Source organism: Eumetopias jubatus, unplaced genomic scaffold (assembly GCF_037043125.1).
Source record: "Eumetopias jubatus isolate StellerSeaLion01/CBP00866 unplaced genomic scaffold, mEumJub1_p1.0 scaffold_17, whole genome shotgun sequence".
NCBI classification, from domain to species: Eukaryota; Metazoa; Chordata; class Mammalia; order Carnivora; family Otariidae; genus Eumetopias; species Eumetopias jubatus.
This window is the reverse complement of record NW_028274823.1, coordinates 41,839,405-41,857,628: the sequence shown is the minus strand read 5'-3', so window position 1 is coordinate 41,857,628 and position 18,224 is coordinate 41,839,405. Positions and strand designations below refer to the sequence as shown.

The 18,224-nt window shown below is 45.5% G+C and overlaps 1 protein-coding gene across 9 annotated transcripts in view; it reads left to right on the top strand.

Moving 5' to 3' along the window:
• The window catches only part of WDFY4 (WDFY family member 4), a 295,199-nt gene that overhangs the window by 146,787 nt on the left and 130,188 nt on the right, over positions 1-18,224 (top strand). The window lies entirely within an intron of this gene.

The window sequence follows — 18,224 nt, the reverse complement described above, 5'->3', positions numbered from 1 at the left end:
GGTATGCTCAGAGAGCCCTAGCTTGCAGCTCAGCAGGAGATGTATGTGTGGGCTCAGCAAAGAGGGACAGAAACATTGGCACCTTTACCAGGAGATGTAGTGGTGGATCCTCTTGACTATGTGGGGCTGAATTTTCGTTTTTTGTTTTTTGTTTTTTTTTCAAATTCATTTCTTTAAAGCTGCATAGGAAACCATCCTAAAATTCAGCAGCACCAACAATGAGTTTTTCTGATCATGGATGCTGTCATAAGGAATTTGGAACACAACGGGTAGGGAGGTGCCTCTACTCCATGAGGTCTGGAGCCTTGGCTGGAACCATTGGAAGGCTCATTTACTCACACGTCTGGTGGTTCCTCCTGACTTTAGTCTGAGACCTCAGCTGAGACTGTTAGCTGGAACACATGTACCTAGCTTCTCCATGTGTCCTAGCTTTCTGACAACCTGGTGGCTGGATTTCAAGGGCTAATTTCCAAAGAAGGGGGAAGGAGAGAGAAAGAGAGACAGAGAGATACAGAGAGAGAGAGAGAGGCGGAAGCCACATTGCTTTCTATGACCTAAATTCACCTCTGCTGCTTTTCTTTGGTCGAGACAGGCACAGAGTTCTGCCTAAGTTCAAGGGGAGGGAAATAGACTCTACCTTCTGGTAGGGAAGTGGTAAGGTTCTGCAAGAGCATGTAGGACTAGAAATACTGCTGAGGCTCTTTTTGGAGAACACGATCTGTCATATTCTAATGTTGGGGTCACTGACTTATTTTCAGAGGCAGTTTATGGTCATTGAATGGACATGACCTTAGGGTCAGAAGACCTTGGGCTATTTACTTAACTTCCCTGAATCTTTATCTCCTTATCTACACAATGGGATAGAAAACTGTGGGGAATTGTGGGAAGGGGCTCCCCAGGGAGGTGGGATAGATGGTTGATAGACACATGACACAACTGGAGCTCTCGGCCCATGTAACTTTGGAAAATGAGGTTGACTCCAAATACCACCTACTCTGAATATGGGCTCTGCTGTTCCCATGGCTCTGTTGTCCATTGTGGCCAGTGACTGATGGGAGGGCACTATCATCAGATACTAGGGAGGAGGGGAGTAAGGGCTGCCTGGGCAGGGGAAGGAGATTCTCCTCTTTCCAAGCTTCAGAAGGAAGAGGATTTAGGACGTCTGGGGAAAGAGACCAAACATAGAACGGAAGACAGAAAATGAACTTGACAGGGCTGTGTGACCACCTGGTGTTCAGTACTGAGGGTAGGCTGTGTCCTCAGCATGTTGGCTTGTGGAAAACCCTGCTCGGTAAGCTTGTTGACTGGCTGACTGAGTGAGTGAACAACTCATTTAGATTCGTAACAGGTGTATCACGAAGCTATTATCAGCCCCATTATATAGATGTGGAAACTGAATCTTAAAAAAAAAAAAAAAAAAAGTCAAGGGCTTTGTAGCCAGGAAATGGCAGTGTGAAGAAAGGATCTCCTGTCTCTGTACTGCCACACATGACCTTGGGCAATTCTGTGACCTCTCAGAGCCTCAATTCCTGATCTTACAACTGGGACTGTGTTCTGTTTACACTAGAACCTGTGGAAGCCCTTGGAAACTGCAAGGGCTTTAGAAATGGAAGACAGTTTCTGAAATTCCGTCTTACCTTATCAGTCCTTGCCAAAGGGAGGACCATCTCACAGGTGGTATGGCTGTGCCAAGCCCCAGAAGCTGGAGCATCCCCATCTGTGCCCAAGCACTTGCTCCTGACTAGCGGGGGTCCAGCCCCTCTTCCCCTGCCTTCATCCTGGAACTTCCGTTCCTTGAGCAAGTCAGCTCTGTCCCCAGGAGGTCAGTTCAGTCTGGCTGTGGAAGCTAGGGAAGCGACAGCTGGGATGCTGGACATGGGCATGCATTATGTGGGAACCCTTGTGGGCTAGGGATGTGCCTCTTGCCAGTCCCCCACCCCCTCCCAGGTCACTGTCATTGGCATGGCTCTGTTGCCTCTCAGTGCTGGGGAGACTGGTTGAGAAATGGTTCATCTGAAAGAAGCTGGAATAGATTGCAGTGTTTGAGGCCCTGTAGGTCTACAAATGGCTTGTAATAGTTTGCTGTGGGCTCACATGGAGAGATCTGGAGGCAAGAATATTTTAAATTGGCTGTCTTTGGTGAAGGCAGGCTGCTGAAGATACTGTCTTCCACATCAGTTGAGGTCTCCATTCATTCATTCATTCATTCACTCAACAAATATTTATTAAGTACTTACTTTGTACCCTGCTAAGCACTGAGGCTACAGAAGAAAGAAAATCTGACATATTCTTTGCTTTCATGGAGACTGCATTTTAGGAGGTAAAGATAGACAATCAACAGATAAATAATTTGTAAATATGGAGGGTGTTAATTGCAATGAGGAAAAATGGAGCAGGGTAAGTGGGAGAGGCTGGCTATTTACGTGAAGGTGGTCAGAAGCCCTCTCTGGAAAGGGGCGTGGGAACAGAGAAATAAGGAAGGGACTCTCCGGAAAGAGTGGTCAGGCAAAGAGGGGACCATTAGACAAAGGTGCTGAGACTGGCATGTGCTGGGGTGTTCTAAGGCAGCAAAGGACGGTGTGGCCGGACTGAAGTGGGGAGAGGGCAGCCCTGGGTGACATCTCCCTTAGCTGTCACCATCAGGAAGACCTGTGCCTTTCCAAAGCAACTCATGAACACTCTGTCACACTTAGATTTCTCGGCACAGTCATCTGGGCACTCAGAAGCTCAGAGAGATAACCGTGGCCCAGCTCTTGTAACTGCACATACCCAGAGCCATAAATGTCTGCAAAACACATGCACATGTGCACACACGTACATGCACACACCCCTCTCCCTGCTTCTGCCTTCCTGTTTGAACCTTGTCCCTCTTCGATCTGATTTAGTCATCCTTCCTTCAGCTCATATTATCTTGCGGACTTTTAAAAGACAAATTTGTTTCGAAACAAAGTGGACTGTTTTAATTTTAAAAATGAACTGTGTCTTTGCTTTGGAGCATCCTATACCAGTAACTTGCTCTGGGCTGGGCACAGTGCCTGGTACATAAGAGGCTCTTGAAGAATGTGTGCAGAACTGTATGGAGCGAGGGAATAAAATGCTTTCCCTCTTTTCATTGAGATGAAACTCAGCAGCCTTCACATCCTGCATCCATCACTCATCCTCGCGAGATGCCTTTGTTGCTAACAGAAGGCACAACTTCTCAGGTACATATGTAGACTGTGATGTCATAGGAGAAGAGCATCAACTATCTGCCCTGGGGTCTGTTTAATTATTTTTAAAAATTAATTTTGATTATTACAGCTGATTACACCTCAGTGAGCAATGTAATTGATATTTTCTAATGTATCCCAAGGAACATTTTGTACAACACGCTTTTTGTTGTTGAAGGTTAAAGACTCCGTTATTGGTTTTTGCCTAAATATGCCCACATCATTAGTCCCTCCAGTGAGAAGGTCGCCATCTGGAAAAAGCAGCATGGAGACATTATTCAGGCACAAGTGCATGAAATTGGTGTTTCTTCATCTTCTGTCTCTCTTCTGGAAAGAAGAGGCTTGTAATTAAAGGAGTTGGTTTTGGAGGAAACATTATTCATTTGATGTTATTCCTTATCATGTCAGCAGCTGACAGCTTTGTAGCACTGATAAATTGCTCCTTGGAGTGAGACATACGATGTACCATTCCTAATTCCTTTTACCTATCTTTGTTTTCAGTGGAAAATGTTTTCCTCTTGGCAGGTTAGCTGAACTTTGGGGCAAGGCTGGTATGATGGATGTTACTTCTTCCTTTTCTTCTCCTGACCCCATCACGGTCCCCTCTGGGATCAGATGGTGGAGTCATGGCCTCTCCTGTGGTGAATGAAGGCTGTGGGGGTCAGCCTGTCAGACAGAGCTTGGGACCTTGGGCTCCCTTGAGGCCACCAGACACCAACGATGCTGTCCCAGAAGCTGCCTCCTGATGTCCCCCTTCAGCTTAGAGCAACCCATAGTGTGTACCCCGGCCAGTCATTCCTCTTCCCAGCACTGTGTGCAACTTGCCGACCCAGTTTTAGACTTTCTTCTTTAACAGTAAGTTGAAAAAAACATCAGCAACTCCTGCTGGCTTCTTAGCTCTGACAGACACACCATGGCAGTGTATGTTGTTAACATTATGGGGAAGCAGGTGAGGGGTTGATGGAACCCTCTGGACTATCTTTGTAACTTTTCTGTAAATGAAGAATTATTCCAAAGTATGTAGTAGGCAGTCTTCCCTTTTTTCTTTTTCTTTTTTAGAGAAAGAGCATTAGCAAACAGAAAACAGGCAGACAGGACATGAAAGGCTGGGTGGGAAGGGGCCGTGAGGATGAGGGGATGTGAGTCCTGTGAGCAGGGGGATGATGGAGGTCACCCCGGGATGCAGGGAGGACGCCATGGCTCATGCTAGATGTGCCCGAAGTGAGGGCTTAAGTAGTGGGGGAGCAGTCCGTTTCTGTCTGTAGGGGTAGGATTGGAGGTTAGAGCCCCGCTGAGAGGGGCCAGGCTGGTGGCTGTGGCATCATTTAGATGGGAGATAATGGAGGCTGCAGGGGCAGGGGTTGGAGCAGTGGAAATCAAAGAACACACAAGAAAATTCTGTTGAACCAAGGCTGGGCTGAGCAAAAGAAGAGGGCTGCCACAGACAGAGGCCCTGGACTCTTTGTAATCAGACAGTGAGGAGAAAGGACACTGGGGTGTGGCAGGTGTGGGAGGCGTGTGATTCTCATGGTTCTTTTGGATCTGCAGAGCATGGGAGGAACAAGCCAGAGGAAGGGGGTTGAGAGTTCAGGCCCACTTCTAGCCCATGAGAGGGTAGGAATCTTGCTGGGTGGGCGCAACTGCCTGACCTGTGTCTTGTTCAGCAAAGCATGAGCAGGATTTTACCCCATTTTCCTCCTGGGATCAGTGGTACATGTGCAGACAGCTCTTCCATGCAGGGGCCAGGTGGACCCCATCTGAGGAGGGAGTTGCACACTCCTGCCTCCAAGCAAAGCTGAGGGGCTTATAGAGGAGTAAGACCCTCTGGAGCAGGGCCAGGCCCGGTGTCCACATGTTTCTACAGCTTTCGGAGATAGCCGAGCAAGCTTCCGGTTGCTGTCTTCAAAGTGGAAATGGCCCAGGTAGGGAAGCCAGGGCTGTACGAGAATTAATAGAAGGGATGAGAAATCACCACAGCCGGGGGTGACACTCTGCAGTTGCTAAAGTACCAAAGACAAGTTCTTGGCAGGAATTCTCTGCCTAGCCTGACAAGGACACAAAAGCGAAATGCATTTGCTCCAAGGTCCCTGGTCTCTAACGGCTGCTCCGTGGGTGAGCCCTCTGCCCACCAGGTACACTAGGGCCTCCTGTAAGACAGTCCATGCCCACGCATGGGAACCAAGATCTCAGAGATGGGACACCTTTGTGGGCAGGGTGACCGCGGACTTGCCATTGGCTCCCTCCCTGACTGTGTGCCCAGGCCCACTGTCCCAGGCTCAGACACAGAGCAGCCCTGCCCCTGGTGGAGGAAGAGATGCTGGCTGAGGCCAGCAACTGGGTGACAGCTGAATGAAGGACAGCCCTGGCCCGGGTCCCTGGTAAGGGAAATGACATTTTTGACCATCCAACTCTGAGCACTTTACCCATTATCTCTTTTAAAAATCACTGTGGAAAGTTTCAAACATATGCCGCAGTAGAGAAAATAGTAAGATGAATCCCCATGTATCTATCCATCACTTCAGGTCCACAGTGTTCGACTCATGGCCAATCTTGTCTCATCTCTATCGCTACCCACTTTTCCCCGCTGCATGGAATAATTTTGAAGCAATATCCCAGACATCATATCATTTCATGCGTAAATGTTTCTGTATACTTATTTTCTCTTTAAAGAAATCATGAAACCCAAATAAAAATTGCAGAAAGGGAAGCAAGTGTGCAGAATGGGAAGGCTTTAGCAGTTACTGGGGGAGTGATCAAGCAGTTCCTAGTCTTTCTTTCTGGCATGTTTGTATTCGTCTCCTGCTGCTGTGTGATTTTGGTCTTGCTGAGGCTGAAGGCACAATGAGCCTCAGAGAACTTGGTGCCCCTGTCTCCGGAAGGAGGGGAGGGACCGACAAGGACACAATGCTTTTGACTTTGGTGCTTCGGCGCTTCTGAGTTCAGGACATGCACGGCACTTATGGAGGAAGCCTCAGCTGTCACTTACCCGGGGGGAAGGTTCATGGGGCAGGAGAGCCCCAGGGCTGAGAAGGGATTTTTGAAAATAGAAAGAAATCGGCTTTGACATGAAGCAAAGTCAGTGGTGGAATAGCAGGTAGCAGCTGAGGAAGTCAAAATGCAACTGTGGAAACAGAAGTCAGAGTTCCCAGAGTCTGTCTGCTGTGAGAGTTTCCGTCAAAAATCTGTAAGAAATTTTAAAAATCTGAAATTCAGAAGATTGTCATGGGGACTGTTTTACTTAAACTTGTTGTAAATTCAACATGATGATTTGGGCAAGAGAGAAAGGATATTCCCAGGAGATGAATGTGCCTTTAAGAGAAATGTGTGGAAGCAGGTGGCCTAAATTTGGGGGGGAATTAAGACACATGAGGACTTCTAAAATTAGGCCAGAGGACCTAGAGAGGGGTGTGGTCCTGATAGTACGTTCTCACTGGCATGGCAGAAGGGCAAGGAGACAGCCTCTGTCAGCAAATCAAGAGAGGAGCTGGAGGGACAAAGCCACCGGAAATCATAGGAAAGAGAAGAGTGATTCAGAAAACCTAAAATCAAGCACTTGATGAGAAATCACAATGCTGTGTTGTTGGAAAACCCCACTGTGTTCAGTGGTGGGAAAAGTCTAGTGAGCAAGTAATTAAATGGGACTGTGTGTGAGAGGAATAAAACCGCTCGGACACAAATGCAAGTATGATTTAAAAAGAGACTTTGAAAAGTGTAAATCCCTCTATGGATGTGAGCACAGTGACTAAGGCCGTCTGCTAAATGGAATCTTGGTTTTTATAATTGCCGTGGGCAAGGCTGCCAGTGACTTACTTTCTCCTGATGCTTTTCCAGAGATAACTGACCCTAAAAATTGTGTTACTCTCCCCAGCCTGGCCTTTGAGCTCTTCATGGTATGTCTGGACTGGAATTATTTCCAGAAAGGACTTTGGTTACTCTCTGGTTGTTAGATGTATTAGGGAGCAAGAAAGGGAAAAAATGATGAGGTCCACTATCTTATTTCTCAAACCCTGAAGTTTCTTTTTTCACTGATGCTGAAGTTACGTAGCATGAATCATGGCCCTGGTCTTGCAGGAAGAGGTGTTCCAATGCCACACCCAGAATGGACCTTCCCAGGGGAGCAAGGTATCCAGGGGATGGAGGCGGGGACACAGCATCGTAGGCTCATGGGAAGGCAGCCAGGCTGGGGCAACACCTGTGCACATGTGTGTACATGCGTGCATGAATTGCCCTAGAGGTTTTTTTCAAGTGGTCTGGGCACCCAACCAGGGTGCTGTCTCTCATTTCCACTGTCTCTTTGACATACTCGCACACGTGCACACATACACACACACACACCATTCTTCAAACAATTGATGTTAGAACCCACTCATCACATCATCATCAAGAGGTGACCAGGAAGGAGTTGGCTGGATCAAGAAACTCCGTATGAGAAGTGAACGTGGATGATAGGTCCCGACAGCAGAGGATTTGAAAGAGCAGCAACATCACCCACACAGCATTACTATCCAGAACAAGAGGGAAGGACAGTCACGGGTGGATGGAGACAGTGGCTTTTCTTTTTCCATTTTAAGGAAATCTTAAATGTTACTAGTCTATCAAAAGTCCTTGTTACAGGAGTTTGAAAAATAGAAGTAAATGAACAAAGCAAACACTGATACCTTTAATGATGTTTCTTTACCAAGTGCATCATTTGTGAGACATCCTTATCTTCATAATAGAAGGATAATTAACATCACTAATTATCTAATTAAGTTCATTAAGCATCCACCAACAGTGCACCGTGAAGTTGACATTATGTTCTACTGTCAACAAATGCTTCTGATTTCTTAGGAAGTAATTAAAATGTAAATTAGCATGCAATTATATGCACAGGGGAAGTTTTGAATTAGATATTCATTTCAAAACTGCTTAGAGCAACATAGTTTTTGTTTTTTTCTTCAATAAAAGCAGACATTTTGCTATTAATGGTATATATTAAAGTTGCCATTCTGTTGCTCAGTGTTTGAATCATTGCCAGGTTAGAGTGCTTACATGACACAGAGTATTTAGTTGATAGGTTTGCTACTGTGCTTTGTGCTTTTGCTCTTATGTGATCATTTTATTTAATACGTTGGTTTGTGTCTTTTGTGTTTAAAAAATCACAGCTGATTTTTTTTTTCTAAAAACTTTCTGTCACTTAAGTCTCTAGCTGACTTTTCCCTTTAAAGGTGTTTTAGGTCAAGTATTTTAATGTATTCTTTCCGTCACATTAGATTCAGGGAATGTAATCAGTGGCTTGCTAAACACAGGTCCCACACAGGCCCTTTCTTACGCAGGAAAGAGGGAAGCCACACAGAGCAAACTTGTGGTCCAGCCATCCTTGATTGCAAGTTCACATTTCTGGGCTTTTTAGGATGGCCCCTTGGTTTCTGATGAAATATTATAACTTAATTTATTATAATGAGATATTATAACTGTTGTGCTAAATACAGCAACCTCATCAGATTGGGACCCTTCCTGAAACATCACAGAGTCCCCAGACATTTGCTGGAAAAGAGGGTCCCAGGAGAGAAGCCACCATGCCCAAATCCCCAAGGTTCTCATTTTTTAAACAATCCCAATTAAATCCTGGAATGCCCATGTTTTATTAAAGCTCATGGTTTATTGTCAGAGCTCAGTGGGTGGGATGGCCACTTCCCCCATCTTCTAGTATGAAGGTACTGGGCCATTTGAGCATTGACCTGATATTATTTGTTTAGTGAGGAGGAAAAGTCTCTGCTGATTATATTGAACATCCCCAATCACTTTCTGGATGATGTTTCCAGGGATGGATTTAGGTGTTGCCAGACCCAGTCCCCTCAGTTTTGTGTGAACGAGATTTCAAATAAATGTGGAGAGAATACAGTGGCGTAAGAGAGGTTCTCCCTTGTTCTCGTGAAAGGATCGATGGCAGTGTTGGCTATGAGTAGAGCCTGCTGAACCACTAGCTGCTCATCATTATGGGTGCCGACATCCCTATAGTCCAGGCAGAGAGAAGCTGGTCTCCTGGGGCAGGTAGGGGACAGGTAGCATGGTACAGGGACTGGTGGGTGAACCTGAGACTGGCTGGACTATGACAAGCAGTGACATCATGCCAGAGGAAACCCACACAGGGCTCTCCATAGAGATAGGCAGTTTTGGGGGTGGGCCCTGACTTCTGTTCCAGCTAGCAAGCTGTGAGCTGTGGGGTGGTCTCTGCCTTCATTCTCATTTGTCAGTCCAGAAGGGGCTTCCTTTTTCCCATTCATGTAAAGGATAGTGGCTATGTTAGCAGAGACCTTGGCCTGACTGAGGGATCCCACTGCTAAAATCAGATGATGCTGACCTTCTTCAAGTAGACAGCAAGCACCTACCTCAGCGAACAGATAGAATTTTCTCTATCAGAATTTTCCCCTCAACTGTTTATTCCTAAAACTTACCTTAAAATGTGATCTGCCATATCATGTCTTCTTAAGAATGCAAAGTCCACACAACAAATGAATAATTGATACCAACAGGAACTCACTTCATCCCATGGCTGGCTTGTGGTCCTGCCTCTTGCTAATCACACATTTCCTCAACTGTGACTGGCACGAAAGGGTGGCAGTGTCACCGTGCTCCACAAATGCACCATGACACCAAGGGCTCTCCCACCTGAGAGCAGGCCAAAGCCACCCCTGAGTGCTTTTCTGGTCATTCAGCCTCACAAGAAATGGGGCTAAAGTTGCTTTTGGCAGCAAGATGATAGCTTGAACTTTCTCCAAGAGAGCAGGCACTGAGGTTATGCAAGTTCCACAAATCAATGGAATATGCTCAACAGCTGGTCCTGACCACTGCCCGTTGAAAGGTGCATTGAATCTAAATTATGTTTGAAAAGTCTTTAGGGACATCTTTCTCCAAAGATGTCTATCCAAACAGAAACATCTAGTCTGAAAAAGTTAACTAGATCTTCTCACCTCCTTCTCCTTCTGCTATTTATTTTCTGATTTTCTTTCTTTCTCTTCTTTAGTATTTTTTAAAGATTTTATTTATTTGAGAGAGAGAGAGAGAGAGAACAAGTGAAGGGTGGGGCAGAGGGAGAAGCAGATTCCCTGCTGAGCAGGGAGCTCAACGCTGGGCTCAATCCTAGGACCCCAAGATCATGACCTGAGTCGAAGGCAGACACTTAACTGACACAGCCACCCAGGGACCCCTCTTTTGTACTATTTTTATTATAAAATCAGGCTGTGTTCGTATGCCATTTATGATGGGTGTCATTGAAGATTGTTTCAAAGTAACTTGAGGTCCAAGTCTTCAGCTCAATACCCAATATTTTAATGTACATAAATATCTCATCCCATGCCATTCAACAACACATGAATTTATTGAATAGACATAGCATTCCTCACTAAAAATATAGAGATGAATAACCCATGAACCCCATATTTAAAGAATCCTTGTGCTGTTTATTGATCTCCCTACTTAGATGGCATCTAAGAAGAATCACAGTAGATGGGTTTCTGAAAAAAAAAATGTCTATAGGTCAAGATTTTGTAAATTGAAACAGATTTGAAATTAATTTAGGAGTGTGGCAATTTAAAGGAATCCTAGTTTGAATCCTTTTGAAAACTGAATATAGTCCTTTACTTTAAAGACGAATTATACCCAAGAATCTATTTTGAGGTTCAGATTTTTGTATATTAGATTTCCTAATGTGAGACACACCTGCATTCCAAAAACTAATGTGGTGTTTGAGGGGAAGGTATCGACATCCTAAGAAATTTTGAAAAATTATGACCTAAGGATGGGGGAAACACATTTTTGTTTACTTCTCTAAATATGAGTTTTTAAAACTTAAATATACTCATCAATGCAAAAATGCTTTTGAGTTCATGAGACAGAAATGTCCCCAACTCTATAAATGAGAAACTGGCAGATGGTCGTGGAGAGGAGGAGTGTGGGGGCCTCCCAAGGTGATGCTGCCATTCACAACCCGCTAGGGCCTGCTCCCAGCTTGGCCACCAGGCGCCTGCCATGTGAGTTACAGCCGCCTTCTCGCCCTGGGACCCATCTATTATGAGAAACCATTTTGGTTAATTAAAAAAAGTGTTTCGAAGTCTCAGAACAGCAAGTTCTGAAATTTTCTTCTCTTTGCTATTGCCGATGGGGGCTGGTGTCAACTCGGCTCCGTGGCCTGGCATAGGAGGGAAGGTTGGGGACAGCAGAAGGAAGCGTGGCTGTCCAGTCCTGGGCCCTGGGAGAAAGGTTCAGAGGTCCTCGGGTGCTGGTTGATCTACTAATTAGGGGTGACGAAGGGAGTAGCTGAGGTTGTTGAGTAAAACAAAAGTGCAATTGAATGAGCGTGTGTCTGATCAGTTCTTAGAGATGGTCCCCGACTCATGGATTTCTATGTTTTGGAGCTTCTGTATGGGCTGGGGTGCCAGGTGAGGTGTCTGCTCTTGGTTTCGGGAAAACAGAACTATAAGCGAAAGGGAATAGATGAGAAAATATTAGATAGTGTGACATAATCTGAAGGAAATAGATGATGTGCTAGAGACTGCCTTGTGATCACCGTAGGTTGGAAGCGATGATGAAGTCGAGAGGAAAGAGGAACCATCCAGCATCTGGGGAATGTGGATTCCCAAAACAAACCCAGCTAGTGCCAAGGCTTGACGGTGGAAGTGAGTTTGTATATTGGAGAACAGAGAGAGAGAGAGAAGTCCGTATATAAATGGAGCATGGAGCTCAAATGGGAGAGTGGTCCAGGAGGACGGTGTGGTGCAGGAACCAGTTGTCATGTGCCCTTCCAGCTTCTCTGGAGGATCAGAAAATATGTCAGCGTCTATGACTCCATCTGCATCTACATTTCCATGTCTCTCTCATCTTTAAGCTCACATTTCTTCTCCAGATATTCCCTCTTTCAACGTTCTATGCACATTCATTGATTTCCTCTTATATCCCAGGCCCTTGGCTTAAGGCCAGTGGATACAGTCTCTGACCTGGGAGTCCCGTCTTCTAGGAGGGTGAAACCATTACATTGTAACAAAGGGTTAAGGTTCAGGAGGTGCCCAGAGGAGGGGGGGGCTCACTTGGGCTTTTTGGAGGAGTTTGAACTAGAGGAGGAGGAGGAGGACGAGGAGGGAGAGGAGGAAGGCTGTGAGGGAAATTGGTAGGGAGGAAGGGGCCCCTCCAGGTGCAGAGGGACAGTTGTGACCATCTGCCTTGTGGCTCAGCTGCTAGCCTGGCATTAGTGGGATGTCATATCCAGGTTATCTTAACTTAATTTCATGTATTTACTTATATCCTGCTTCACTCCTCAGAGGATTTATGGTACCTTTAGATGAGAATGCATGTAATAAAATAAAGAAATGAGATCAGGAAAAATAATAATAGAAGAAGAAAGCCAATTCCTAGGGAATGAAGATCATAAACATGCAGTCTATAAAGAATTAGTCAAGCATCCATGCTGTACTCTAGCTTTCTGGCTGCCCTTGTGGAGAAGGAGGCGACATAGTTCGTACATTTAGTCCCCACCCATCAGTTACGCTTCTGCCAAGAGGTGGAAGTGCCTGAGCACAGGAACAGAGGGAGAACAAAGCAGATGGCCCCGCCCAGCACTTCCTTGCCACCTCCACTGTGAGTTTTTAAAGATCCGATCTGACCCTGTCCTGTCCCTGATCAAAAACCAGCATGTACCCCCACACTGTCCAGGAGAGGACCCAGACCCACAACTGCACTGCCAGAAGCCTGATCTCGCTGCTTTTCTCAGCCCACCCCTCGCCCCTGTCCCACACCATCTGCAAGTCAGACCCACTTCTGTATTTTGTTATAACGCACCCTGTCTTCTCTCATCTGTACTGTTGGGCAAATGTGGGCCCGTCTGCCTGGAAGAGCCACCCCCCCCATAGGACCAACTGCTTAACCTGGGCTTTAAACACCGTGCCCCTTCTGAAAGCCTGCCAAGCTGTCTCCAGTCTGGCTGGGACCCTGCATAGCCACAGCTCTCTTTGTCCTCACAATGACTACAGGTGTGAGGACCCAGCCTAAGGGACAAGGAAGGGTTGGTGTTGATTATGTTACCTGTGAGCCGCATACAGCCCCACTGTGGGTGCCTACTGGCCAGTCCTGGGTGTGACCCCCAAGAGAGCTGAGGTGAGCAGGTGTGCACAGCATCAAGGAGGACAGGGATAAGGTCAGGGCTGCCCTCAGGTAACTCCTGCTGTGGGCCCCCATTGCCTCCAGGGCCCCCCTGAGGGCTCAGGCCAGGGGTTTTGCTCTGGAGGTGGGCAGTGACAGGGTAGTCCTGGCCAAAATGGCCTTGGCTCTCTTCTTAAAGCCGAAAGAAGGAAGCCTCCCTATAAACTGCAGCTCCCATTTGTTTTCTCTCTCTCTGAAATGTTAGTTGCTGTGTGCAGGTTGCTTCCATGCTAGGCATCATCTGGAGAGAAAGAAGCCATATGAGTTTACCAGTGCCACCATAACCCAGCAGTGCAAACTGGGGGCTTCACCAGCAGACATCTCTTTTCTCACACTTCCCATCCATCTGAACTTTGTGGGGGCCCTAACACCCAAGAAAGAGGCAAGGAGAAGGGAGGGTGGCTTCCTTGAGAAGGCCCGGTACCTACAATTCCAAAGCTTTTGTCCTTTGCTACACTGGAGTGTTTTGTTTGTTTGTTTTTAAGTAGTCATGTTCCATGTACTCAGGACAATTGAATTTAATAAAAACATCACAGTTCAAAAAAGACAAATTAGAAACCACCGTTCATCTTAGAAATTAATATGTGAGTGAATTTAACGAGAGATGAATTGAGCTGTGGTGAGCTGGTCCCTCCTCAGCCACTCTGAGCATGAGTTGTTTGTCATTATTGCTGGAAATATGATTATTACTCCAGTATTGCTTGACATTTATTAAGAATCCAGGGGCTATGTCTCCATAGCAGAGAAAAGTGCAATTATCTGGGTACTTGGAGGAAAGAGCATTTCCTGGCCCGAATCGTCGGAGTAGATATCCTGCAAAGACCCCTTGACCATGACCGTGCCTTGCTCATTGGGCATATGCCCCCTCTTCCTATCAGTCTGCTAACATTTGATGGGCGCACATGTAGATATTATACATGGCTTACCACAAACAGGGAAAGCATTTAATTGCTTTTGTCAGGGAACCCAAACCAGGTCTCCACCAAGGACTTATATTTAATGGTAGATGTGTGTCAGCCTTATACAGAGAAGGCATAACAGAAAAACTTTATTGAATGTTTCACAACCAGAAAAATACTGAATTTCAGATGGGTTTAAAGTGCAAGGGGCATGAGGACCAGACCCGAAAGTGTTGCCACTGACACTGAGGGTCGCCTAAATCCTGACCCCATGGAGTGTCTCACTCTGGGCAGGGAATTACCAGCTGCAGAGAATTCGGCCGGCAAAGTGACAAGGGTCTATGAGTTGCATTTCAGTCTCTCAAACTTTGATCGTTGCCTCTGTTTGCCTGGCCCTTGGGGACAGAGATGGACAGTGTCCCTGAGGAGATTATTCTAATCGGGGGAAAGGGGCTGGTGGGAAACAAGCCACTGTAATTCAGAGTTCTGCTTTCAGAGGGTTTCCGCTCTGCCATGGGAGCCCTGAGGAGGCGTTCCAGGAAAGAGCAGACTGTTCATGATGGTTTCATGTTAACTACAAAGTGTGCACACAGACCCAGTTTCTTCTGTTGCTCACTGCCACTCGGTGACATTGCACTGTTAATCAAATCTCTCGTCCTCTCAGCCCCCACCAATGGAGAAGAGGGGAGCGGTGAGTGACAGTGAGAGTGACCAATGAGAACATGAGATCCAGGGGAGGGGGAGTCTCTTCCACATCTGGTTTCATTCCTGCCTTGGTGAATGGGAGTTCACCTGAGTTTGACTTAAACCTGTCTCTTTTTTCTTTGGCCAGAGACAGTCAGATGTTAAAGGAATCTAGATTTGACATTAAAATCAAACAGCATGGTTATTGCTTTTTCTTTGTGGAATTAGTAGTGAATACTTAGAAATTTCAAAAAATTGTAAAGAAGACTGATTACAGTGGAATCATGTTAAATAGGGTTAAGTTTAAAAATAAGTTCATGAAATGAAAATCAAGTTGTCAATGATACTCTTAAAATTCCCTTATATTATTTATCAAGAACAGTACCATTTATGACTTTGTGAATTTGGTACCATCCTTGTATTTTCCACCAGGCAGCTTTTCCACCACTTTGGGGATTAATTACTATTTCTTTGTTAAGTGTCTGATGAAGTGGTTGGCTCATGCAATTAGGGGGAGCAAGTTTTACCAAAAATTATTTGTCTTTAAACATGAGAATTACACTTAGTACAATGAGTTGTTTACATCCAAGGGAAATGTGGGACTATGTCCGACTGGGAGAACAGTGACTCATATCTTCCATCTCAGTTTCATGATGGAGTTTAGGTGGAAAGGTTGTGAGAATTTCATTGTATTTTCTAATACACTTTTTACTTAGGAATACCTTTCATATACTTTGTTCATGTTCATATTCAGTACTGTTATGTACTCCTCACCCAGTTTCCCCTGTTGTTAACATCTTATATTACCATGGTGCCTTTGTCAGAGTGAAGAAACTGACATTGGTGCGTTACTAGTAACTAAACTCCAGACCTTATTTTGCTTTCGCTAGTTTTCCCACAAATCCAGGATCCAGTCTGGGGCACCACATTACATTGGGTTACCATGTCTCCTTAGGCTCCTCTGATTTGTGACAATTTCTCAGACTTTTCCTTGTTTTTCGCGAACTTGACAGTTTTGAGGAGTACTGGTCAGATATTTTGTAGAATGTGCCTCAATTTTGATCTGTTTAATATTTTCTCATAATTAGCTTGGGGTTGTGGAGCTTTGGAAGGAAAATCACAGAGAAGAAGTGTGCTTCTCGTCACATTGTGTCCGGTCAGAGGCGCGTGACACCCATGTAACATCATCACATGGTCATGGTAGTGTCAGCCAGATTGCTCCGCTGCAGAGTTCCTATTGTTCCCCTCCCATACTGGATTCTTTGGAAGCAAGTCCTTAAGTCAGTCCACCCTTAAGGGTGACCTCCTGGCGAGGGAAACATCTACATATATTATTTGAAATTCTTCTGTCCTATTATTTATTTTTTCAATCTTTTATTTGTATCAGGAGGGACTCACCCATATTTATTTTATAATTTGGGCTATAATCCATTAAGCCTGTTATTTATCTTGTGCTCAAATTGCTCCAGCTTTTTGCTGAGAGTATTTATTTGCTCTCATACTTGCTTTCACTGTAGCTCTCTTGATATTTTTTCACTGATCACAGAAATGAAGCCATATGAATTTTATGTGTTTTAATGCATCCCACTGTAATCATTCTAACATTTTTGGAGTGTGTATTACTCAGGATAAATTATGTTATGTTGCAGTAACAAACACCCCCCAAATCTAATTGTCCTAAAATAGCAAAGGCATGTTTCTCACTTGTGCTGCAAGTACTGTGTGAGTTGACCAGGAGTCTACTATGCCTTGTCCTCACTCAGAGACACTGGCTCATGGAGCAGCCATCATCTAGAACATTGAGTGTTGCTGTGGCAATTAAAAAAGAACTTAGCAAATTGCTCGTGAGCCCTTCAAGCTTCTGCACACTTCTCCCCAGCATCACATAGCTCAAAGGTAGCAGGAAGGGTAATCATGCCGTGTACCTACAGGAGGAGAGAACTGGAAATATTTGGCAAACAGCACTATTGGACTAGCATACTGTATTTTCTTTTAGGTTTTCTTTTCTGTGCAAATTCATAGATTTAATTGTTATTATTGTTAGCATATGATTTTCTGACATCCTTTTGAAAATGTGAATATATCAAAAACCTGGTTCCATATCATTAAATCTTTTTTGACACCTGGGCTGCAGTAAAGACATCTGGCCAGAGTGGCAAAAGGAAGCTGAAATCCAGCCTTTGTTACACTATTCAAGTCATCCATCCAGGCCTGGAACAGTGTCTGCCCAAAGGGGACACAAAGGTGTGATGTGGGCTAGTGGTGGTCCTTTGGGAGAGCATGATTTATGGTGACTGCCTAATACTCTCTCATTGAGGATAAGCCATTCTTCCATGTGTTGATATTTATGTTGTGTCATTTTGTGCTACTATAAATAGGATGGTAGAAAATCTTGTCAGTACCTATTCGTGTACGTATCTTAATAGTTTGCAAGAAATTACTAGCAATGAAAATGATGAGGATTCAAAAGAGATGTGCAGCATATCAGCCCTCAGTAGATACAGCCCAGGTGAAGAGTTTAGTCCCAGACCCAGCATGTGTGGTGCTCGGCTGGAGAGCCCAGGACCTCTAACTGTAATCTTGGCCCCAAGTTCCTGAGCAGGGTCTGAGGGGCTGCCTTCAGATTTTGGCCTTCCTTGTGTTTGAGAGGCCACATAGCTGTGATTACAAGGCTAATGATGCTTCAAACAGACAAGTGTAACGACCGTCATCAGTGGACAGCGGGTACTTCCTGTGAGGCACTGTGGCCAGGAGGATCACCAGCAGCTGGCCAGCCCCAGGGGTGCCCTGGCAAAGGTGGACCCCACCAAGCTGAGGTCAGCTCACTTACAGGTGACTCTCCAATAGGATGTGCCCCATGCCCCATTCCAAGATCTGGTCTGGATCCTGTAGCCAAACCCTTCCCTAAGGAGGCAGAGGGAGGGCAGGGGGCACAGGCTCTAAACCAGATCTGCATCCCTCTCAAATCTCCAGATGGCCTTCTGAGGCCCTTTGTTCTACTTCAGAGGTTTCCAAGCTCTTTAACACACAGGCAGTTGCTAAGCAAAGGCTATTTAGTTCCAGTAAGCGATGCAGAGCTCTGCTCTGAATTTGTCCCTGATTGACATACCACATCCACGGCTGCCCAGGCAGATGGGCCTCTGCCCTGGAACCGACCCAAATCGCTCACCTCCTGTCTCCACATCCTGAGCATGACAACTTTCCAGAGCATGAAATGTCTCACAGGCCAAAAAGAAAGTAACATTTGCCTAGCACTGTG